We start from the raw sequence: 25,192 nt of genomic DNA on the forward strand, positions 1-25,192 counted from the left end.
CATCCATTTGCCAGCAAATTTCATGATTTCCTTCTTTTTAATAGCCAAGGAGTATTCTGTTGTGTACATGTGCCACATTTATCCTGCCTACAAGCTGTGCAGGGATAAAAAGAACAGAGATTGAGGGAATGATCAACAAATGCCTAGCCACCTCATGCAAGAGAGCCAACCCCCTGAAACTATTACAGACACTCTGATTTGCTTGTAGATGGAAGCCTGGCATTGTTCCACTCTGAGAAGCCCTACCCAGCAACAGATAGAAACAGATGCTGAGACTCACAGCCAAACTTTAGGTAGAGTCTTGTAGAAGAGTGGGAGGAAGGATATAAGGATCTGACGGGAACCGGAGCTCCACAGGAAGAACAACAGAGCAAACTATCTGTGGCCCAGGCGGATTGTAGAGATTGAAACATCAACCAAGGATCATGTATGGACTAGAACTCCGGCCCCTTTGCACACATACCCATGAGCATCTTGGTCTTCATGTGGGTCCCCTAGAAAAGGGAGCCAGGACTGTCTCTGACATGGACTCTGTTGCCTGCTTTTTGTTGACTTCCTTCTGGTGGAGCTGCCTTGACAGGCCACCATGGTTAAGGATGTGTTGAATCTTCATGCAACTTGATGTCCTGGGATGGGTAGGTGGGGGGGCTACTTCCTCTCTTCTGAACGGTAAGGGTAGGAGGATACAGGTAAGAGGGAGAGAGGGTGTGACTGAGAGGAGAGGAGGGAGGGGGCTATACTTAGGATGCAAGTTGAATAAATAAATAAATTGAAAATGTTTTAAAAGGAATATTCAGTAATATCAGAACCATGATTTCAGCTTTGTGAGACCACAGGAAGAAACCCAATTTGGCTTGTGGATATTTGGAACATACAGAACTATGAGATATTGTTTTAGATCTGGAGATTTGTGGCATTGTATTAAGTTAATAGTCAAACAATCTTATATCTCCCTCACACAGAGAAAAATTTGCCAGTATACACAGCAACTCATAAAATTATGTTCTCAACTATCTGAAGACATAATTTTGTCTAAATATTTGTTTATAAGTTTTGTAATTTTGCTTTGTTCTCTTTCATTTTGACTATAAATCATGTATTTTATGTATTCAAAATATTTTTCTAGTTCAATCCATTTGTCCAAAAATTTCGGGAATTCCTTGTTTTTAATAGCAGCATAGTATTCCATAGTGTAAATGTACCACAGTTTCTTTATCCATTCTTCTATTGAGGGACACTTAGGCTGTTTCCATGATCTGGCTATTATGAATAAGGCTGCTATGAACATAGTTGAGCATATGTCTCTATTGTATGCTGGAGCATCTTCTGGGTATATTCCAAGAAGTGGAATAGCTGGGTCTTGAGGAAGCCCTATTCCCAGTTTTCTGAGATAGCACCAGACAGATTTACAAAGTGGCTGCACTAGTCTGCATTCCCACCAGCAATGCAGGAGTGTTCCTCTTTCTCCACATCCTCACCAGCATGTGGTGTCACTTGAATTTTTTATCTTAATCAATCTGATGGTTGTAAGATGGAATCTCAGAGTTGGTATGTACACACTTATAACTGGACACTAGCACAAGGGGCAGGCCTCATGAAAGTCTTCACTTACCAGGAAAATGAGATAGAGGTGAGGACATCCTATTGTGACTCCAGGTGAGAAAAATATAGGAAATAGGGAAATAGAAGGATCCAGAGGGTCCTAGAAACCTACAAGAAGAACACTATGATGAGTGGATCTGGGCCCAGGAGTTCTGCTCAATCTAAGGCACCAACCAAGGACAATACGTGCAGTCATCATCAAACCCCTACCCAGATCTAGCCAAGGGACAGAACATTCTCTGCAGTTAAGTAGAGACTGGGAACTGAATTTCACATGAACTCTGGTCCCCCATATTTGGCCATATCCCCTTGATGGCGAGGCCTGATGGCACTTGGAGGAAGGATAGCAGAATACAAAGAAGAGACTTGATAGCCTAGCCTCATATTCAAGTGGAGGAAGTCCCCCTCAGTCACAGTCATAGGGAAAAGGAATGGGTGAAAGCAGGAGGGAGGGAGGAATGAGAGGATGCATGGGGTGGAACAGCAAAGGACATGTAATATGAATTATCTTATTTTTCAATAAAAATGTGTTTAAATAAAACAAAAAACAAAATATTTTTAAGATTACCCAGACTGAGAAAGACATGCATGGTATATACTCACTTATAAATGGATATTAGCACAACACAGTCATCCCCTGAGTGACTCCATCCAGCAGGGAATCAGAACAGATGCTGGGACTTGCAGCTAGACTCTGGCAAAGAGCTGAGAGCTGTATGGAAAAGTGGGGGAATGGAAGAAACTGGAGGGGTCACGAACTCCACCTGACTGGAGACCATCAAAGCTGGTGGATCCGGACCCAGGAAGCCTTGCACAAACTGATGCACCAACTAGGGATAATGCATGCAGAGAATCTAGACCCCCTGTTCTGATGTAGCCAATGGACAGCTCATTCTCCACACTGGGGGAGGGGACTGCCTTGACATAAACTCTGGTGCCTGTGATTTGATAAATTTCCCTTGTTAGAGCAGCCTTGAGGGCTTACAGAGAAAAGGGATGCCGGCTATCCTGATAAGACCTGATAGGCTGTGGTCAGTTGGTGGTGAAGGAGCCTCCTATTCCCATCAGAGGACTAAGGAAGGGGAATAAAGCTGAAGAGGGAAGAGGGTGAGTACAAGAGGGTTAACAACTGAGATGTAATATGAATAAATTATAAACATCGAAACATCTATACCTCTTGAGGAAAAGTAGGTTGGTTAGGCATTTTTTTTTTAATTTCAATTAATTATTTATAATCTCTGTCCCTTTTGATAAGCATAAAAATCATAACTATTTTTATTCATGTAAAGAAATACCTTAGGTTACATAAGTTGTATACATTTACATCAGAGTAGCAGAGCCAGCCTTAAGGGACAGAATTTCTTCAGTATTCTATTTATCTACCTCTTTTCTTTATGAAGCATCCCAGAATCTCTGTAGTATCACTGTGTAACCATGGAATTGTTACAGGGCAGAGGTTATTATGAAAAATTGGATCTACCTAAGAATTTCTTGTAAGAAAAATGATACCAAGATCATTCCTTTTACAGCAGGAAGTGAAGAAGCACTTGTTTAATGAAAAAATGTCCGGTCTTTACAATGGGAACCAGACAAACCACCTGCCTTTCTCATCTCTCAGGAGTAATTAAAGATCTCTGGTGTTGTAATTGACATTTGTCTTTAAGTTGAAAATACTTTTTTAAAGAACACAAGAGAAAGAAATTATGATGTCATGTTCCTTATCTCTGGTTAACAATCAGTTGGTCACCAAGAATTTCCTTGGTATTCCCAGTCCAAGGATTATGATCCAAGAGCCTATGTTATACAGCACAGCATCTTCAAATCCTATACATCTTGACAGCCTTTGGGAGCTTATTGAGTACACTCTGCTGGGTTACTATAGAGGTTACTATACAGCAGCCTTGGGTAAGGCCAAGAGTTTGCCATTCTTATAATTTCCAGGAGATGCTATTGTTGCTTTTATGAGTGCTTCAGCTCTTATGTGATGACTAGCATAATCCCAGAATTTTTAACCTTGCATAGCATAGGGAAGTATAGATTGTATCCACATACTTGCTAAAGGGCAGTGGGCTGTTTTCTTTCTAACCACAGAGTGAAGTTATTATGAAGCCAAGCTTTTTATCTGGCAACAGACAAAAATTAACAGCCAATCCCAATCAGAGAAACAAAAACAAATACAACAAAAATCTAACAAGATTGTGAACTTATCTACAGGGCTTTGTAGCTAGAAACAAACTGGTTGTGATCTAGAATGATTACTCTGGATCTACTCAAGATACCAGGGAAGGAGAACAGCTCAAGTGCAGTATTAACTTGTAATTACATGGTGGAGGTCTAGAGAAGTAGCTTTGAGATGTTATATTAAGTAGTACTTACTCATTGTCTTAATATTATCTCTCTCTCTCTCTCTCTCTCTCTCTCTCTCTCTCTCTCTCTCTCTCTCTGTCTCTCTCTCTCTTTCTCTCTCTCTCTCTCTCACACACACACACACAATCATCATCATCAAATATTATTTGCCTTAGATTTTTGTGCTGTGTTCTGTTTTCAGTCATAGGATCTTGAGCACAGTTTAGTGTTTCCAGCATTTGTTCCACTGTCATTTTATTTTTCTTATTTTTTAATTACTTAGTTAATTAAAAATTTTTTTGTTAATTTATTCTTGTTACATCTCAATGGTTATCCCATCCCTTGTATCCTCCCATTCTTCCCTCCCTCCCATTTCCCTCTTATTCCCCTCTCCTATGACTGTTTCTGAGGGGGATTTCCTCCCCCTATATATGCTCATAGGGTATCAAGTTTCTTCTTGGTAACCTGCTATCTTTCCTATAATTAATTAATTTTTATTTAATTAATTTATTCACATAACATCTAAATTGCTCTCCCATCCCTTGTATTCTCCCATTCCTCCTTCTCTCCCACTTTCACCCTATTATCCTCCCCTCTGTCTGTGATGGAGGGGGACCTTCTCCCCCAATATATGATCATAGGCTATTAAGTCTCATCTTGGTCTCCTGCTCATTATTGCTCCGAATGCCACCAGGCCTCCCCATCATGGGGAAGTGGTCAAATATGGGGCACCAGAGTTCATGTCCAAGTCAGTCCCTGCTCTCCATTCAACTGTGGATAATGTCTTGTCCATTGGCTAGGTCTGAGAAGGGGTTCAATGTTTACTGCAAGTATTGTCCTTGGCTGGTGCAGTAGTTTGAGCAGAATGCTTTGGCCCAGATCCGCCCATCGTGATGTTCTTCTTGTAGGTTTCTAGGACCCCCTGGATCCTTCTATTTCCTTATTCTCCCATACTTCTCTCACCTAGAGTCCCAATAAGATGTCCTCACAACTATCCCAATCTCCTGATAAGTGAAGACTTTCATGTGACATGCCTCTTGGGGTAGTGTCCAATTATTAATGAGTATATACCATGTGAATCTTTCTGCTTCTATCCTAACTCACTCAGTTTGATCATTTCTAGTTCCATCCATTTGCCCACAAATTTCAGAATTTCCTTGTTTTTAATAGCTGAGTAGTATTCCATGGTGTACATGTACCACAGTTTCTTTATCCATTCTTTGACTGAGGGACATTTAGGTTGTTTCTAGATTCTGGCTATTATGAGTAAGACCACTATAAACACTGTTGAACATATGCCCTAGTGTTGTGTGCTGGAGCACCTTCTGGGTATATTCTAAGGAGGGGAAGACTGGATCTTGAGGAAGCCCTATTCCCAGTTTTCTGAGATAGCACCAGATATATTTCCAAAGTAGCTATAATAGTTTACATTCCCACCAGCAATGAAGGAGTGTTCCTCTTTCTCCACATCCTTACCAGTATGTGCTGTCACTTGAGTTTGTGATCTTAGCCATTCTGGTGGGTGTAAGATGGAATCTCAGAGTTGTTTTGATTTGCATTTCCCTGATGAGTAAGGAGGTTGAGCATTTCTTTAAGTGTTTCTCAGCCATTAGATATTTCTCTGTTGAGAATTCTGTTTAGTTCTGAGCCCCATTTCTAAATTGGGTTATTTCATTTGATGGTGTTTAATTTCTTGAGTTCTTTATATATTTTGGATATTAGACCTTTGTCAGATGTAGGGTTGGTGAAGATCTTTCCCAGTCTGTGGGCTGTCCCTTTGTCTGTTGAACAGTGTCTCCCGCTTTAAGCTTCTCAGCCTTATGAGGTCCCATTTATTGATTGTTGACCCTAAAAGACCTGGGCTGTTGGTGTTCTGTTCAGGAAGTTGTCTCTTGTGCCATTGTGTTGCAGGCTCTTCTCCACCTTTTCTTGTAACCAATTTAGTGTCTCTTATTTTTTTTAGACTGTTTCCAGCAGTAGAACTGCACACTGACTGCCCAAGATAAAAAGATAACTTGATTTCCTGGTACCTTACTCAAGTCTCTGTAGTTCAACAGCAACTGCTTTAAAGTATTTAGCTGTTTTCTAATTCCTCTTTTGAACTTTTTTTGGCTCCACCATTTCATTTACTTTATTCCAATTAGTTATTAATAGTTTCTATTTTACTACATTTCGTGAGAAGCTTACAAGCACTAATGTTTCTCACAGTGGATAAATCTGGAGATTTTGTAAGCTATGCAATACAATCAATATTGAGGCATGTTTTCCCTTCATTCCTAGGCTATCCTAACTCTTTTTTTTTTAATTTTCCATTTTGTCTGCTCATCTCTGTGCTTGTTGCTTCCATTACACTTGCTGTATGTAGCTTATTATATAAATGTTATGCATAAGACATCTCTAATGTATAGCTAACTAAAATTTTACTATGCATGTCAAGTCCAACCATCTCCTAATGGAAAGAAACAATTTTTCAGAGTAGTTATTTTTATTGTTCTGCTGCAGTGACAACTATTGATTTCTGTAGGCAAATATTAGCAGGTTTTGGTTTTGACCCTTGTATCACTGGAAAATATGTAGTCCCAGCAGCCTTCCCATATCTCTGGTAGATGTAAGCATGGGTTCAACCAACTCTTTTTTTTTTTTTTTTTTTTTTTTTGGTTGTGTCTATAACTTCATTTTCATATACCAAATACAGCATAGTAACATCTACCTCAGAAGTATGTGCATTGTGTTGGGTGTAAGTAATGTAGAGATGATGATAACTTAAAGTGTATCAGTAAAGTTGTTTCACATCTACAACCCTTTGGAATTCATGCTCTCATGTGGTGCGTGTTTACTAGTTGGAACTGCTAAAACACCTTTTCTCCTTTCCTGATGCAGGGAGGACAAGATTGGCATCAACGGAGAGAGCTCAGGTGACTTACCTCTTTCTGTTTATTAAATCAAAAATATAATGTTCATTTGTCCATGTAGTGACAAACTTGATTACAAAAACTCAAACTCTTGTAAATATCCACATTCTTTGCTTTTCTGCAAATGAATTTTTGGCCTTGCCTTGAAAAATGAGATCCATCCTAAACTCCCCTGGCTGAGTTCCTCCCTAATGGCCAAGCTATAGCGTACCTGAATGAAACATCTTGAGTTTTTGTCACTCTGATCACTATCATTGCTGATATGGAACATCAGAAGGTAGGTTATTCTTTTCATGAAAGATAGACCTGTATGACTGTGAGTAGTGTGCAGAGTTTCTTCTGCCCTAATATGATATCTGTGGCCCTAGTTCTGTGTTCTGCAGAATTCTTTCTCTCCATCAACCCAGCATGCATTCCTCTTCTGCTCTACTATTAATATAAGTCTAGTACCTAGGGTCCACTGCTTCACCCCAACCTTTAGCCACCAACATAACTTCTAATACAAAAAACATTTCTACAGACTTCAAAGAAATAGAAATTGTATTTTACTATTTTCCAAGTCTCTTTTCACATTCTGGCTGTACTTTAATCTTTCAACTGCTTTAGGAGTGGGATTAGGCTTGGATCCTTTCATAATCTGTGCACCTCACTTTTCATATCTGAACTCCTCGATCTACGTCCCCAAGATTCATGTATTCAGATATTTTAAAAAATGGAACCACAGAAAACATGATTAGTTACCATCATTCAATGTTGGAGGGTCACACCACTGTCTCTCAATGGATCCCCTCTACACACTGAGAAGGCATTAACTTATTTCTTTATGTTCTCCTAGACAATGAAGAGTAACAGCTTTAAGAAACCAAAACATTATATTAAACTAACTTTGAAAGACCCATCATTATACCCACGTATGAGTGCTTCTGTCACTCCTCAAGAGAGAGTCTTAGAGTCTTTTTTTTTTTTTTTCAGTAGATGTCAATTAACAAAGAGACTTACAAACAGAAAATGTGCAGAGTAAGAGACCGTGGAATGTTCATGTTATAATTAAGAATGAGATGCCACACAACTGATATGATATGGAAAGACTTATAGAAAATGGGAGAGAAGAAGAGAGGAATTAGGGCCTGAGTGGGCCATGAAGGTAGACAGACAGAGATATAGAAACAGTGGAAGAGAGAGTGGGGTGGGAGGGGGCAGGGGGAGAACAGGAGCCCCTTAGGGAGAGTGCAAGAGAGGTAAGAGAAGAGTGCTACAGAGAGAGGAAGTGGCAGGTTTGTACCTTTAAAAATTGGTGGTGCCAGGCTCTGATGTCTTAGGTTGCTAAGCAACCTAGAGCCTTATTATAATATGCTAATATTTCAGATGTATACAAGACAGTTTATATTACAGTCTCTACTATTATGGTTCAAGGCTCATTGTGAAAGAAGTGTCAGAAAGTTTGTAAGAGCCAGAGGACAACGAAAGACTATTTTCTGGATACAACAGGGCAGTTGCACATATAAAGCAATAGTAGTTGAAACAGCATGCATAACACCTGTACAAACTCAAGCCAGACAAAATTACAACACGAAGAATGGAACTATTGGCAATTGACAGCCACCGTGAGAGGCAGACTTGTTTTTCTTTAGTGATGTAGCTTGTGTTGGGTTGACTCCCTTCTTGTGAAGGCCACATATCCAAAAGTATTATGGCAGGACAAATTGGACTGGTAGATTAAAATTTGAGTGAGAGGACACAGCTGGGCAAGCTAGGAAAGAGGAATGGATCTGGGAGGAGCGAAGAAAGGAAGAAATTCAATCAAAATACATTGTATAAAGTTAGGATAGTCTACCTTTACTGATTAAGAATTAAGGTCTGCTTTTTAGCTTATCAAAATATTCTATAAACAGGTTCAATATTTTACAACAAGAAAATAGGTGCAGATGAAGCAGTTACAATTGGCTTATTATCATTCCCAGACCTAAACTCTGAATTTCAAGATGGCAAAGGTATGAAGCACAGCAGCCCAAACAAGAACCAGATTTTTCAGTCCTGGGAAGGCTAACTTCTGTTTCTCTAAAAGCCTTGAACTGTGAGGAAAGAAGTAGTCAATGAAAGGCCTCAGTTAAATTCTGGTTGTTGTGTGACGAGGGTTAAAAATGATTCCATGAAGGCAATAGACAAAGGCATCCACAGGAGTGTGATCCAGGGGCTCAGAATGTCAGCAAAGCTCATCTCATTGTTCCTTTTATTATCAGTAGGCCGTCTCTGCTGCCTGTGTTGGTGGTTTGGATGGGATTTTTATAGCAATGTTTACTCCATCCCATATGTGCAACATTTTGTGCAAGTCAAGTTTCTTGTTCTTTTGGAATTCAGCTCTGCAGATTCCAGGTTACATATCTCAATTCCCCCACAGCTATCAGGGAGGCAATTTCATCATCACTCCCCAGTGTTGTTTACTCCCAGACATAATGTCAGTGGACTGGAGATTCATTGGGACTATTTCCTGTTGCTACTTAACAGGAGAACCATTTACTTTGCAGGCAGGAGACATAAATCCTCAAGCAACCTTACATTATGACATTATCTCAAATTCAGCAACTTGATTTGATAAATTTAAAATGATATGATTGGCAATCACTACATTTAATCCATTAAGAGGATGTTTAAAAGAAATTTGGTTTAAATGAATGATGTCAGGATCCTTCTAGGTCCTTTAGCTGGAAGAGCTAATTTGCAACCTTCTTGTTATCCTGAATCTTAAGATCCTAGTCTCTTATCACTCATCTAAAGAGATCTAAATGTGGATGTGCATAATGCTTTCTCACAAATCACATCAAGAAATAAATAAAGCACTGTGACAAAATTGGGCTATTTAAAGTAAGAATACTAGATGGTACCAGAAAGCATGTCTCATGCCCATAATCCTATATCTTGATAGATAGAAGCAGGGGATTCAGAGGGTTCAAAGCTGGAAAGGGCATTATCTCTTTCTGGGCTTCACAACAAGTTTAAGGACAGCTTGAGCTACACCGAAGACTGAAAACAAACAAAAAAGACCTACAAAGGGGATGGAGAGATGACTCAGTAGTTAAAAGCTCTTGCTGTCTGAACATGATGATGAGAATTTGTATGTCCTCTCCCACATAATAAACTGGGTGTGGTTCCATGTATCCCTGTAGTCTCAGTTCAGAGAGAGGCAGAGGCAGAGACTTTGAGAGCATTGTTGGCTATAAACCTTGGTAAAATAAACAAACAATTTAACCAAACCAAACCAAACCAAAACAAAATTACCCCCAACCAAACAAAACACAACAAAACAACAAAAATCATGTTCTCCATATTCAGGGAAAGACCCTGCCTCAAAGGAATATGGTATAGAGGGATGGAACAAATAAAAGCTCTCCTCTTCTCTTTTCAGAAACACCTACACATTGACACTCTCCTCTCTCTCTCTCTCTCTCTCTCTCTCTCTCTCTCTCTCTCTCTCTCTCCTCTCTCTCTCTCTCTCACACACACACACACACCATCATAACAAATATGCAAATCAAAAAGAACATATATAATTAAGATTCTTATATTGTTGCCTAATAGCCAGTTGTGATGACTACTACCCCTTCTTGTCAAATAAAGTCCATCTCTGGTCAGCTATTAGACACACCTCTGGGTGCATCTAGGAGGATATTTCCTTGGACAGATAAACTGATATGGGGTAGACTTTCTTCTTGCTTGGAAAGCACCTTTGGGCAGCAGCCCAACTCTGAAGCTGTCTGAGAAAAATCAGTGCTTCTTTCATTTGCTTACCTTGCTCCTTGACAGAGAGTACATCTACTATGTTGTTGGCTCCATACTCGAGGTTTCTTTAGCCTCTCAATGTAAACTAAACACCAGCAACTCCTTCAGAAACTCCAGGATTTCAACACCAGATTAGGGCTGCTGAAGAGAAAGAGCATCTTCTAGATCCCTAGCCTTTCCAGTATACAGATTACTTTTATTTGAGTACATGTATGTCAGTCTAATAGATGGCTAGAGTAATGTATATTCATTCTATTGGTTCTATTTCCCTAGAACACACTGACCAGTACACTAGGGTGACTATTATTATGCAATTAAGGTACTTTGGTTTCATACATATATGACAAGTCTTAAACTGGGCTGTGGAACTGCTAATAAAAGGAAAATGACTCCCTTTGTCTCCCTGAACCTTTCAGAGTGCTTCATATTAAGCATGCTTGTGTTTAATATTCCTGCCGAGATGATTGTCATTTTCAATAACTGAAAAGTATGTCTTCAGTAAAAATCTATGCATTATCACTCATAATGAAAGGTAGAAACAAGCTTTGATCATTTGTGTGTGTGTGTGTGTGTCTCTTTTGTTACAAAGAAAGGAGAACTCAGTCCCAGAGACATGACCTAATTTGTCCAAAGTAATACAGCTTTGTAGGAACTGAAATAGGAGTAGAATTTGTGTCCTACTTCTAATCCTTGCGGCTGTGAAGCCATCTAGAGCAATGAACACTTAACTATAGGATTAGGAGGAGGAAAGCACATGCCATTACCGTAGGTCCTTCTGATGGAGTGCCTTGGTGACATCTGTGGCCTCCCTAGTCTTTTGGAGTAATTTCCTAAGAGTGTACTTGTCTTAGTTAAAGTTTCTGTTGCTAGAGTGAAATATCATGACCAAAGCAACAGTTTATCACCAAAGGTGGTGAGGAAAAAAACACAAGGGGCCGGAATCTTGAGTCAGGAGCTGATGCCAAAGACCACACAGGATGCTGATTACTGGCTTGCTCCTCATGATTTGCTCATAGAAGCCAGGATCACCATTATGGCACCACCCACAATGGGATGGGCCCTTGGGCATTAATTACTGATTAAGAAAATGCCTTCCAGGCTTGCTTACTGCCTGATCTCATGGAAGCATTTTCTTGATTGAGGTTCCTTCCTCTCAGATGACCTCAGCCTGTGTCAAGTGACATAAAACTAGCCAACACAAACAGAAGCAGAGCTTAGCTTCTGATTAGTTGCTACTCTGAATGTATTGTATATTTTATTTACCAAAGGAGTGTCATATTTAAAAAAAGACAGAGCCGGGCATGGTGGCGCACACCTTTAATCCCAGCACTCGGGAGGCAGAGGCAGGCGATTGCTGTGAGTTCGAGGCCAGCCTGGTCTACAAAGTGAGTCCAGGACAGCCAAGGCTACCCAGAGAGACTCTGTCACAAAAACCCAAAAAATAAAATAAAATAAAAAACAAAAAAAAAAAAATAAAAAAAGACAGAAAAGGAACTAAGAGATGGCTTAGAGCCTAAAAGCATGGCAAGCCCAGTGAACGGAGAAACTGGAGATTGATTCCTGAAACACATGAAGAAAAGGAAAAAGAAAAAAAAAATTTTTTTTGGAAAAAGAATAATTGATTCCACAGAAATTGTTATCAGATCTCTACAAGTACGCCAGCCACACATACAGACACATCACACACACCACACACACACACACACACACACACACACACACAGAGAGAGAGAGAGAGAGAGAGAGAGAGAGAGAGAGAGAGAGAGAGAGAGAGAGAGAGAGAGAGAACAATGAAAGAAGATAATTAAATAACAAAACAATATTTTAACTTTTGTTCCTCCCCCTTTTTAAAGTCAATTTCTTAATCTGTTTTATTTTACTTTTTTAAAGAATGAGTTTATTTATTTTGGACTCACAATAACATGATTATGTGTTCCTTGCGTTATTCCCTTGAAGAAACCATGTCCTGAAGTAATACATTCCAACCACTTTGCTTTATCCTTACGAGTAGCAAAAATGGAAGTCAGTCTTTAAAAGACTGACTTTAACCATGAATAAGAAAAAGAATGGGCTTTAGAGGGTCAGCGTTTAAGGCATTAGTGAAGATAGCATCCTATTTTCCCTATTCATCTAATGACACAAATGGGCCTGCAATCATAATCCTGGTCATTCCTCATGAGGTTTATAACAGCCATCTTATGCCAGCTTGAAACTGTTTCCAACTCACATGCCAAAAATGTACTTACTTCTATGAATACATTTCACACACTTCAATGTTTTTACGTGTATAAATTGAGTCATTTCTATTTGGTACAAGATATGGAAAGTCCATCTTACCCATTACTAAATTTTAATACTGTGAGGTTACAGAAATACCAACTCTCTTCTTCAAAACTTTTAAATAAAATGGCCACCCACCCTCCACTGGACACCCAGAGGAGCTTGAAAATGTGACAAGCCAGAGAAGGACCTGATTAGGGAAAACCTGCATCCTGCTGCTGTTGTCACCAATTTCCATGCCAGCCTAAGAACAACATGGCCACGAGTGTGAATGCATAAGTTAGCCTCAAATGTAGATGGAAACTGACAGAGTCACCTCAAAATATCATTGGTAGCTCATAAATTAAAAAAAAAAAAGTCTGCTTCTCTGATCCAGGTCAGGGAACAACATATGAAAGAGGATGGATTCACTGGAGTCCCGTGGTTGAGATAAAAAAAAGTTAAAATCTGGAATCACCTTTTTGTATGTGTGCTTAATCCCATCTAGGTTTACTTTTCTGAACTTCAGTTTGACTCAGCTTGAATCTTTAAATTTGGATAAAATGGCTGTCTTTACAGTATACCGGGGGAGGGGGTGGAGAGCGAGGAAGAGAGGGGATGTTTTCAAATGCTGCTTCTTATTTCATATTAATTCTTTACCCTTTCTGTTTTACCGAGATTGTTTGCCTTATTCTCGAATGCTAAGGATTATCAGAAATGAAGTGTATGACTATGTTTTACAAGACACCGTTACAACTGCTATTATTCAAGCATTTATTCTGTTATGTGCAATAAGTGAAATTCTTGACATCTGTCACTCTTCAAAATAACAGATGATATAGAATATAGAACAGATATGACCATTTTGCAATACAGAAAGTGCAGATCATAACACAGGCAGTATCCAACAAGCTCTCAGGGAATAACACACAATGGGAAGGCATCTTCTTTTCATATTTAAGGTGTTTAGTATAAGCAAGAAAATATGGTGTATGCTTAGAACAGTGGGAGAGACAACAGATACTCTTCAAAATGTGCCATTTATTTGGGACTGACAAATCAGTAGACAGTGTGTGACTACAAACAAGGATATACTAGATAAAAATGAGCTGAGGTGGAAGTGGATATCATATGTGGAAACACAGAAAAGAAAAATAGTCTTGAGCCAGGCACCAATCACTGTGCATACTCTCAAGGTAGAAGAAAGGAGAGCAGCATGCAGGGATCAACTTCTCTGTCACCCAGAGTCACTTCTCCAGGGCATACCTGCTGAGAGACAAAAAAAGCACCTAGCAGATTAGCCAAACTCTGGGATTTAAGGCAAGGTTTGAAGGAAAAGAAATCTCTAGGGATACATAAAATATAGGAAGCTCCTTTGTTAGGTAAAAGGCTAAAAAGGCTCAGCTGTGCCACAAGTCACCTGAGGGAAGAGGGGGAGACTTGGGGCATCCAGAATTGAATAGTTCAATTCTGTTTTGACTTTAACTGGAGCAGATGCACTGGGAAATATCTGAGGTCTCTAAACCCCAGCCTCTTCAGCAGGCAAAATGCCTTTTCTGTATTTTGCGGAACATACGGATATCCTAGGGGTTTCTAGTCATATAGGCCTGACTCGCTGTTTCTTTGGTACTCATTAAATCTCAAACACAGAGCCAACCACCAGTGGTGCTATTTTTCTCCTGTGTGTTTGAGAGCATGGATTATGACAATTTCCATGCAAAGCGTTTCTCATATAGTATATAGGAGGTATTTTAGTTGGCTCTATATGTTTTATTTTTTATGAGTGCCCTCTGATTTTCAGCCTTTTCGTTTATCCTTCATATGGGCTGCTGAATTAAAAGAAAAGAAAAGCAGATACATGAGGCTATTTTGCTTTTCTTTTCTCTGTGTGCAGGCATGCTGATCAGCCAGCAGATGCTGCCCTCCTGCACAGGAAGGAGCAGAGATATATTTGTCTTGCACCTTGAGCTATCTTCAGTTCCCAGCTAAGCCAGCTGTGGAGGCTGGCAAATGCATTCAGCCACACTTGAAATTTTAGAGAGCAAAGTGCTACCCAAAGAATCTTTCCAATGCTCAGATCTGTTCTGACTTAAATGGCATTCTCTTGCTAGGAAATATTTAGGGTAAATCTCTAAATTAGTTCAATAGAGAGTAGCTGGAGGAACAGAAGATCCTCAGGCTGGAAGTTAACAGAACTACAGTGAAACAAAGCGTGATGAGTCAGAAATATAACTCCATGCCTGTAATCCCAGCACTCTGGGAGGCAGAGACAGGCAAATCTTTGTGAGTTCGAAGCCAGCCTGGTCTACAAAGTGAGTCCAGGAAAGCCAAGGCTACAAAGAGAAACCTGTCTCAAATAACAACAACAAAAACAAAAACAACAACAACGGACGAAGAAAGAAAGAAAGAAAGAAAGAAAGAAAGAAAGCTCTATATATACAGAGTCAAGTGGCTCAGAAATCAATATTAGAATGCAGAGAGATCTGATCTAGGGCCTGACTTTCCACAAGCTGAGTTGTAGGTGATTTGTGCACAATATTTCACAGTACTATAAAGATGAAATGAGATAACACATCTAACATTATTAGCATATTAGCAGGCTCATAGTAATTGGGCAATAATTTATGTTCTGTATTATTTATAGTAATGATTGTTATTGAAGTACCAAATAACACTATTTAATATTGTGAAGTTTTTAGATTATCTGTATGAAGTGATTTTGGAGTGTGTTTAATCTTATGAACAGTATATGACTTTTCAAAAGACTTGTTTACCATCCTCTTTTGATTTGCCATCTGAAATTCCTTTTGAGCTTGAATTAGTATAGTACTATTTAGTGTTTTGAGTCTTGCAAATGAAATAAAATGCAGGGAAAGTGAGATCTGCATTGAACTTCACTGTACTACTCCTGAAGCCAAATAGAAGTTTTGGAAACTCTTCTCAATTTGCTACACCTTAGTAGGATAAGAAATTGGGCACTCAGTTTCTGAATATGTTGATCTTTACCTACATCTAAGATTTCATAGAAAGATGTAAGGTGACAATTGGTCTGGAATCTTCTGTTTATTTGATCTGTATCTCAATGGTTCATGTTCTGATAGTTGATGCCCACTACAGTTCCATGCCTAAGAAATGGGTCCTAGATGCTAAAGAGATGGTTCAAGGCCTAAGCACACTGACTGCTCTTTCAGAAAACCGAGTTTAATTTCCAGAGCCCACATAGAGCCTCAGAGATTGTAACTCCAGCCCTAGGCAATCCAATGCCTCTTCCAGCCTCTGTGGTCACTTATACACATGTAATACAGAGACATATGCAATAAACACACTAATACACACCAGAAATGAAAGTGATAAATGTTATAAAAGAGGGAGCTGTATATTTATACTTTGGTTCCTACATCTATCAACTTTAGCGCTAGTTCACTGACTGATATTAGTGAGCAGAGAGAAGTGTCTTTGGCTATGAAAATATATCTGCCTGCTCAGACTGGAAAATAAACAGTGTCCTTAGCCATGTGTGCTATGCAACTTTATCCCAAGTAACAATTTTTTAAAGTATGACTCTCTCATAAGTAGAATAGCCTTCTCATGAAGGTAATGCTGAGACTGGATTCCCTGCATTTTAATATGTATATTTTAATATGTGTATTTGGCCAATATTTGGCTGTTAACTTGGTTGCACTTAAATGTACCAAAAAGCTAAATAAATACTCACCAGTTGCTTCTTCATCCTTCCTCCCTGTACATGTAGTCCAGACAGCATTAAGTAAAAACGTACCTAAAATCCTGCCTTGCCTTGCTTTGAGTAAAGCTAGCAACATCCCATAGGTTGGGAATCTGAATGAAATGAAAGAGGTAAAAGAAACAAGCTTGTGGAAAGATTCTCCCTGCTACCCAGCAGTTGTGATGTAAGGTACTTTGTGTTAGAATTCTTGCTTAAGTATGTGATGCCATTGCCTACTTGCCGTGGGAGCATGACCATGCCCAGTATATAAAAGGACAGACCTAACTTGTTCTTTTCTCTCTTACTCTTTCTTCCTTCCTCTGTCTCTGTCTCTGTCTCTCTCTGTCTCTGTCTCTGTCTCTCTCTGTCTCTGTCTCTTTCTGTCTCTCTGTGTCTCTGTCTCTGTCTCTCTCTCTGTCTCTGTCTCTCTCTCTCTCTGCTTCTCTCTCTCTCTCTCTCTCTCGTACCCCTCTATAATCTAAAATCTGTTGCCTGGCATCTTATTTTCTTGGTATGTTATCATCTAATTACTAAACATAAGACTTTGTGTCTGCAAATTCTCTCTCTTGATGGTCTGAAAGCTTTGCAGCAATCTCCAAGGTAAGCACTTTCTCCTTTCAATGTTTGTCTTGGGTTTTGTCATAGTGACACAACAGTAACTAATACAATGTAAGGGATTAGCTTTAGCTACTGGCACAGTAGTAGATTCAGCTGTGCACGGTTTGATAAAGGAGCATCAGAAAAGATTATTCAGATCTCAATCTGAGAGAATAAAGCTCTTCATTTTCCTAACAGCAGTGACTTTGCTAAGAAATAGAAAAGCAATTTTGAATCAAAAGAAAAACACCAATAAAAAGTTATTAAGGGAAGTGATCTGAATCAAAGACATAGGAACAAAGAATTACATTGCTTGGGAACATGTTCTTTGCCTAAGACTCAAAACTAGCGTTTAAAAAGGAAATCCAGTATATAAAATACAACACTCCCTAAAGGCAAAACAGTGGTCACAAAACAGGACATAAATTTGACAAATGGACTTAGAGGAAGGAGTAGATGTTGACAAGGGTAGAGAAAGATAAAGAGGGCGAGGAGCGAAAGTACTCAGAATACATTATACGCTTGTATACAGTGGTAAAAGAACAAGTTAATTAATATTGAGTGTAAAAATATTTCAACCCTACAACAAAGTTGATTTTAATTAAACAGACCCATATTGAATATGAGTGAGTAAAGTACATAAACCTCATGTGTAACATGCATACTGTACAAAGCAGAAATAAAAATAACTAGAGGTAATGTTAAGTGCAATCCATGCAGACACACAGGATTTATTCCTCTCTTGGGCAAAATGAAAATAAATCTCGATTCAAAGGCCTTTCCACTTCTGAAAGTCCCATCTCCAGTGTGTGTGGGGAGCTGTGATGGGCTGGAAATGCTGCCTGCCCTTCTAGCATCCCATGAATAATTATCTCTGTCCCAAATGCTTGGCAGCATGACCCATCTTCATTTCATTAAGAGAAAGAGGGACAGACTGGGATTGGCAATGGCAGAATTCATTTATTACATTTTAATGGAGAAGCAGCTCAGGAAGGGTGGGCCTAATGAGATATTTCTAAAGAAATTAGCCACTTTCTATTAAAGGGCTGTCTCCCTTCTGTCCACTTTAGTGATGGATAGTAGGGGCCACAGCACTGCTGGCTTCCCACTCTCCCCTTTGCTTTGCTTTCTGAGGCACACAGTCATCTTTGCATGACCCATCTCACAGAGGCATGAATGAATCATCTTTGCAAAATGAGAGCAAATTTTACCGCAGAGAAGGAGAACCTGATTTCACATTCTGGATGTATGACTCGGAGAGTGACCCATCTATGTACCCAGGCTTAAAGGCTATCACTGAAAATGCTAATGCCCCAGCCTAAAAGTAAAAAGAAAGAAAAAGTAAAATTGCCTCTCAGTTTTTATTTTTCATATTTAATTCAAGAAATACACACAGTCAAATTTGTCTTGACAGAATTTTGCCCTTAAAATTGTGTAGGTGTGTGTGTGTGTGTGTGTGTTTGTGTGTTTGTGTCTCATGTTTTTTACTACTTGTTTTACTTTATTCTGGTCTGTTTGATTTTTTTCAATTGCCAGTTTGTTTTCTAAAAGAAGGCTTAGATGGGAGAGAAAGTGGAGAGAATCTGGGAGAAGATGAGGAAGTGAAAACTGTGATCCAAATACATTACACGAAAAAAATATTTTAACAAAAAAATTCTAAAGATGTCTTCAATCCTGGTTGCATTTTTATTCAAACTTGTGTTACCGAGACATAGTGTGCGTGGCTCTTGTCAGTGATTTTTATGATTTCTAACTCAGTATGTCTCCTCTTTCATTCCTGTTACCACATGACTAGCAATCAACACCTTGGTCATCCATCATATGAAGGTGGAAAAGTGACTTATTGTATGATTGAAATATCACCATTGTTTTCTAACTGAGAAAAGAGGTTTATCTCATGTTAGAGGATAATCTTGGGATAATTAAAACAAAGCCATATATATATTTGGACGAAGAACAACAAATGCCTGAGTCAGAAAGTAAGTGCCCCAAACCAGATCAGAGTCAGCCAAGTCCTGGCACAGCATGGGCAGTGGACCTGAGTATAGAAATAGATTGGTTTGTTTCGGAATAGCATTCACCTCATTTGAATACAGTCTGCTAAGTGGGCAGCCTCTGGTTGGCTGTTAGGATTGGCAGAAAACAGCTGTGTGTTATACCCCTAAGTCAGTTAGGTTTTAAGTTAGCCTGAAATTTTTTTGATAGAAATCCTTTGTTCTGATTGCATCAGACCCATGACCATCTCGATTGTTTAACAGTGAGATCTTTAGTAAATCTTTTACATGAATCCGGTGAAAAGGAGCCTAAAGCTATCAGTGTATTTCCTTTTCACAGAAAGATGGGGAGTGCAATTGGCTATTCACTGTACTAAGAAGAGATTGGGCCTTTTGTAATTTATTTATATAGTGAGTACTTTTATTTGCTGAACATTTAGTTTAGGCCATACTCTAAACAAATGCAAGACAATAAAGACGACTGAGTTTCTTTCATCTACAAATCTGCAAATAAGCAAACAGTAAAACTTCTCCTTTGATGCACACACACACACACACACACACACACACACACATACACACACACACACACACAGCCTTAAACAAACAAACAAAAAAATCCAGATTGTTTGATGTTGGCTAATTTATCTTTAAAAAACATTATGTAATGGATATCATATTGCTTCAAGAATTAAACCTTCGTATCAATACAAAATATTTAGTATGGACACTGTTTAAATAAAGGTGCTGGCATGAACCATGAGACGGAAATCTACAAAGCAAAGAAACAAAAGATGCTATTTAAACGCCAGAAGGTAGCTAATGTAACAATAAATATTTTCAAAAGGATGGGAAGAGAGAGATAGGGAAACAGGGACAGGCAGCAGAATTTGAAATATTGCAGCCAGAAATTAGAGAGACCGACACATTGGCAAAAAGAAGCAGTGATCTTGGCAGAAATATTTTGGATAGATCCAAACAGAAAGGGAGCACTATAGCTAAGAAACAGAAGGTTACAATAAGCGAATCTGGATGATGTGTTGGACGTGGGCTAAAGGTTTGGATTTTTGCCTGATCAGGTCTCCATCTGTTGTCCAAACTTATATTTTCAATAATCCCTATATAGTGACATCATTTCCTTATAAGTATATGTATTTTTTTTCTTGAGTCATCATATATCGGCAAAGACTTTCCAACATGACAGTCATTAGTCACATGTGACTTAAAAGTTCACATTCAAATTAGAAGAATTTCTTTTTCACACTAGCGGAGGTTCACATGTTCAGTGGACAGAGCAGGCTTGAGTCTGCACAGTGGACATTACAGAATTCTCAGACAATTTCTATAGCTGCCGAACATCTATGTAGCCAGTCCTATTCATATAGGGTAAAGAGATAACTAAACATGCCTTTTGTGTATCTCTCTCAGAGTGAAAGAACAGTGAACAAATGAACCAGATATTTTGGAAATGAAACACATGGTTAAAGGATGACCTGCCAGATATCAGATAACTGTTTCTTTGTACCTACCATATTTCTCCTTAATTTCCCTTATACGAGTGTGATTGGGGGCTGGAGAGAGAGCTCAGTGGGTAAGAGCTGAGGATGCCTGGGGACATGAATTGGGATGCCAGCACCCACATAAAAATCTGGGTATGGTCAGTCATGCACCTGCAACTCCAGTGCTGTGAGGCTCAGGGACAGATCACCGGAGTTTTTCACCATCTGGCTGAGGTCCAGGCATTTAGAAGGAGGCTCTGTCTCAAAGGAACAAAGCAGAGTTATAGAGCAGGACTCTCACAATCTCCTCTGGCCTCTGCAAGTGTGTGTGCAACACCGCTTTCCAATATATGTGATATACACTACTTATACTCCAAGTTTCACCCTCCAAAGCACAAAATAAATGAATGAATGAAAATCATGTTTTAGTGCATGGCAAATCAAAATCATGAGAGTTTTACCTAGTAAATTTCCAAATGACGCTGTGCTGCCAGCCCAGAACAACACACTGTTGTAACCCATGTTCCTGTTAGTAGCCCTGATTTCTGTTCTTTACCTTAAGCACACCTTTACTATGATAAATTGACTGTTTGCAAAGCAGTACCTGGAACTCCAATGTACTCATTGTCTACTAATGGTCCCTTGCTGCTTCCTTCCCTAAGAAGATCTTTCCATTGAAACAAATGAGTAGGTATAACGAAGACTCATCTTGCTACTTACAGCACTGGCTTTGGACATTAAGTAACACCTATTAGTCATCAAGCATGGTGAGCCCCCAGTACCATGTAGCCTCTGTGTGTACCAGGGAAAATGCTTCCTGTCCCAGGCTTGAATTCCTAAGATTGTCAATGACAAAATGGCTATTCATCTTCTACTTGAGGGCCTTCAATGTTTAACTTTGATTTGGAACAGGAGAACATGCCCAAGCCAGGCATATCTTTCTTATTGAAGCCTTCCACATATCAGATGGTTCTTAATAATGGCTAGTACAGATAGGGTTGGAGGTCACCTCCATCTTACTTTTTTAGATAAGGCCTATCATTCAACCTGGAGCATCTGACCACCTGACCAGCAAAACCTAGTGATTCTCCTACTTTCCCTCCCTCACAGATACTATTACAGGTGCAAGATTACCTCACTTGGCTTCTTATTGGGCACTGGGAATTCAATCTCAGGTCCTGTTTTACAAGTACTTTACTCACTGACATCTCTTCCCACCCCCTAAAGTAAGTTTAAACATGTTCTTTAGGTGACTCAGTGAAACATTATCTTTTGATTAAAGTGAAGGATTCCCTATAACTATTTACACTAGACTTAGAGGTAGAATCTTAGTATCACATTCAGACTCATTGGCTCCTTAGACCTAAACACAATACTCTGTATAAAAAGAGCTGTAGTTAATGATGCTAGGGTTGGACTTCAACAGAGTTGAATCTGGCACCAGGAATACTGGCATAAGAGTCAGTCCTACAGCTTGCAAATTGAAATTAAGAAATACCATTTGCCTTTTTCTCCATGATGACACTTAGTAGCATAAAACTATTTCTATATTTTCATTCCATTAACAGAAGTCCCTTTTATCAATGTCACTTTCCAGTCAAATTCTTCTTGAATGGCTTTCAGGGACTTGAAGAAGACATTTCATCTCTAACAATATTACAATACCCATACCATAGCAAAACTGTATGAAAACTAAAGCAAACAAACAAATAGTACATCAAACCTCAGCATCCATTTACTCTCATGTACAGGATGATTTTATTGTAGAGGAAAGAAGAAGCAACCGCCTACCATTTATTTTGATGTCTTTGAAATTCTTGCAATGATTCTTCATGATTATTTTCAGGATATAAAATTATAGTTACCCATCTTAGTCATGAAGTTTACTCTGATGGCTGTGAAGTCCTGATCCTACAGCTCTCCCCTCTATGCTCAGAGTACTTAGTAAAGAAAGGAAATAGCCAGGCAGCGTCTTTTGTGCCATTCCTATCTCAGCGTGACTGACTTCTGGTTATACAATTGTTTAATCATAGACTCCAGGGGAGATTTTCAAGATGGTTACTATAGGAAATGACACAAAATTTCAATCAGATAAAATTTCCAGGAAAAGTTTGATTGATTCCCTGCCAGAAAAATGATTATGATCCTTAGAGAGTGGGCCTCAAATGGGCAGGCAATCATGTTCGTACTCTGCTAGTGAGCTCCATCTGGACCCAAGCTGGCCCATTGAGAAAACAAGTCTGATATCTTCCTCTGGGAGCACTTCCACGTGTGGGAAGTTTCATCTGAGCCAACATAAACCAGGATATCAAAAAAAAAAAAAATCTCACCTTCCCTAATGCAATAACCTGAACTGCCTTGTGAGGAACAGAAGACAGTGGTTTGGTTTGGTTCCTGTTGTCATTATGATGTCATCATAGTATGTGGGTCTAGTCCATTCTATTTTTCTCTTTGTAAACTATTGAAATGGTCACCATTTCAAAACTCTTTAAATCAGGGCCCTCGTAAGAAGAGCTATTAAGTCATGAGAGTTTTATTCATTGTTACTCTATTGCTGTTTGAAGGAAATTAATGTTCAAAACATGACCTCAGGGTTTGTGAGATATTTGATATCAAAGAAAGATCAAATTAATCTCTTTGAACTGTATCTGCAATGCAAAAGGGCTATGATTAGCAAGGTTTTTGAGACTGACAAAGATCTGGAGGTAAAATAAGGAAATAGGAGCGTTATCGTGAATGTAAACACTAGATAAAAATCTTACAGAACAGACTTGTTGCTAAGTGTCAAAATACAACCTCATTGATTACTTGATAATTTCAAAGAAAATATTCTTATTCTGGCAATGACCAACATAACATTGTCAGTAAAGGAAATAAGTAACAATGGGCCAACTTGGAAACCTATACAATCTAACATGATGCAACTTGAAGGTCATAGAATTTTATTTCCCTTAACTTACTTGGCTAAAAATGTTGAGTCTGGATTTCCTCAAAACTTAAGACCTAATCTCCACTTGTATTAAAAATGTAGGACACAATGAACAAGATAAGTAACACAAGCAATAGACAAATTAAAAATTCATGTGGCTCTGTAAATGACCAGGATTTAAAAAAAAATCATTATTTCACACACTGAAACAAGTTGGAAAAACATCTAAACAATACCTCACATTAGTTATTACAGTGTAGAGGTCTTTCTACTATCTTAAAGGGACTCTGCATATATATATATATATATATATATATATATATATATATATATATATATATAAAGCTCTGTGATGAGAACACCATGCTTTATTGAATAATGGTGATGCTGAGTTTTAGTTGTCAACTTCACAAGTTTATTATTCATTGGGCTATGGTTCTGATATATCTTTGAGGCCTTGTCTTAATTATGATAATTGATGTGAGAAAACTTGTCCATTTGGGTGCACCCTTTCCTGTCTAGGAGATCTAGAGTCATATAAGTATAAAGAAATTGAGCTGGACACTATCATGTATGCTTTGCTTTCTCTCTCTATTTTCACTGTTGATAAAATGTGTCCAATTCCTTCGCACTCCTGCCTCCTTAATCTTTAATTGTTCTTTCAAGACTGACTGGTTTTTAGAAGTTGAGCCAAATAATCTCTTTCTCCACTGTGTTTCCTTTGTTAACTTATTTTATCATAGTAACAAAGGGGAAAAACTAAGACAATAGGACACAAATCTAATCACAAGAGACCTTATGAAGGGTTTACTGGGGGGAAATTTTACCACATCAGATCAAAAGGTGCCCAGAGCAGTAGATCTTAAAAGGATATGGCAAGGAGTGGGTGAGAAATGCTCACAGATTATAATATAAGTCACCAAACAACAACAACAAAAATAAAACTCAGAAAAAAACCAAAACCACACATGTTGGGGTGACATTAAGCACATATTTGTCTGAGGGTAACTAAGATCTAGTAAATGTTTGTGATCGATAGCTACTTTAAGGTGAGTAAAAGCACATTATTTATGTAAAAATCTCTTAAAATTGAATATATCTATTTACTATTTATTTCAACAACTTTGCCTGTGTGATTCCAGAAACTATATCTTGCTATAGAACTAGCTAATAGAATGACCTGTCCAAATCAGGGTAATCAGCCACTAGTGACAATCTTTCATACTTGACTTTCATTATTCCTGTGTACACAGAGAACCATGAAGGACTGACAGCTGAAATCTACATATCTTTCTCCATGTACTCTCATCCTTCCTCTATCTTTTACAGCATTATTTGGGATTCTTGGGATTTAGTCTTAAAAAAAAAAAAAAAAAAAAAAAAAAAAACCCAAAATTTGGGGTCATCAGAAACTGAAAAATTTCCAAAATATTGTGCTTAGAAAACTCTGTTCCAACATGCAACAAATAGAATTTGACTTTTATTTTACACTGTTCACACACAAAAGGACATTTTAAACACATTTACATAGAAAATATTAGTCATAAAGATGA

This window comes from Acomys russatus, chromosome 1, assembly GCF_903995435.1.
Source record: "Acomys russatus chromosome 1, mAcoRus1.1, whole genome shotgun sequence".
NCBI classification, from domain to species: domain Eukaryota; kingdom Metazoa; phylum Chordata; class Mammalia; order Rodentia; family Muridae; genus Acomys; species Acomys russatus.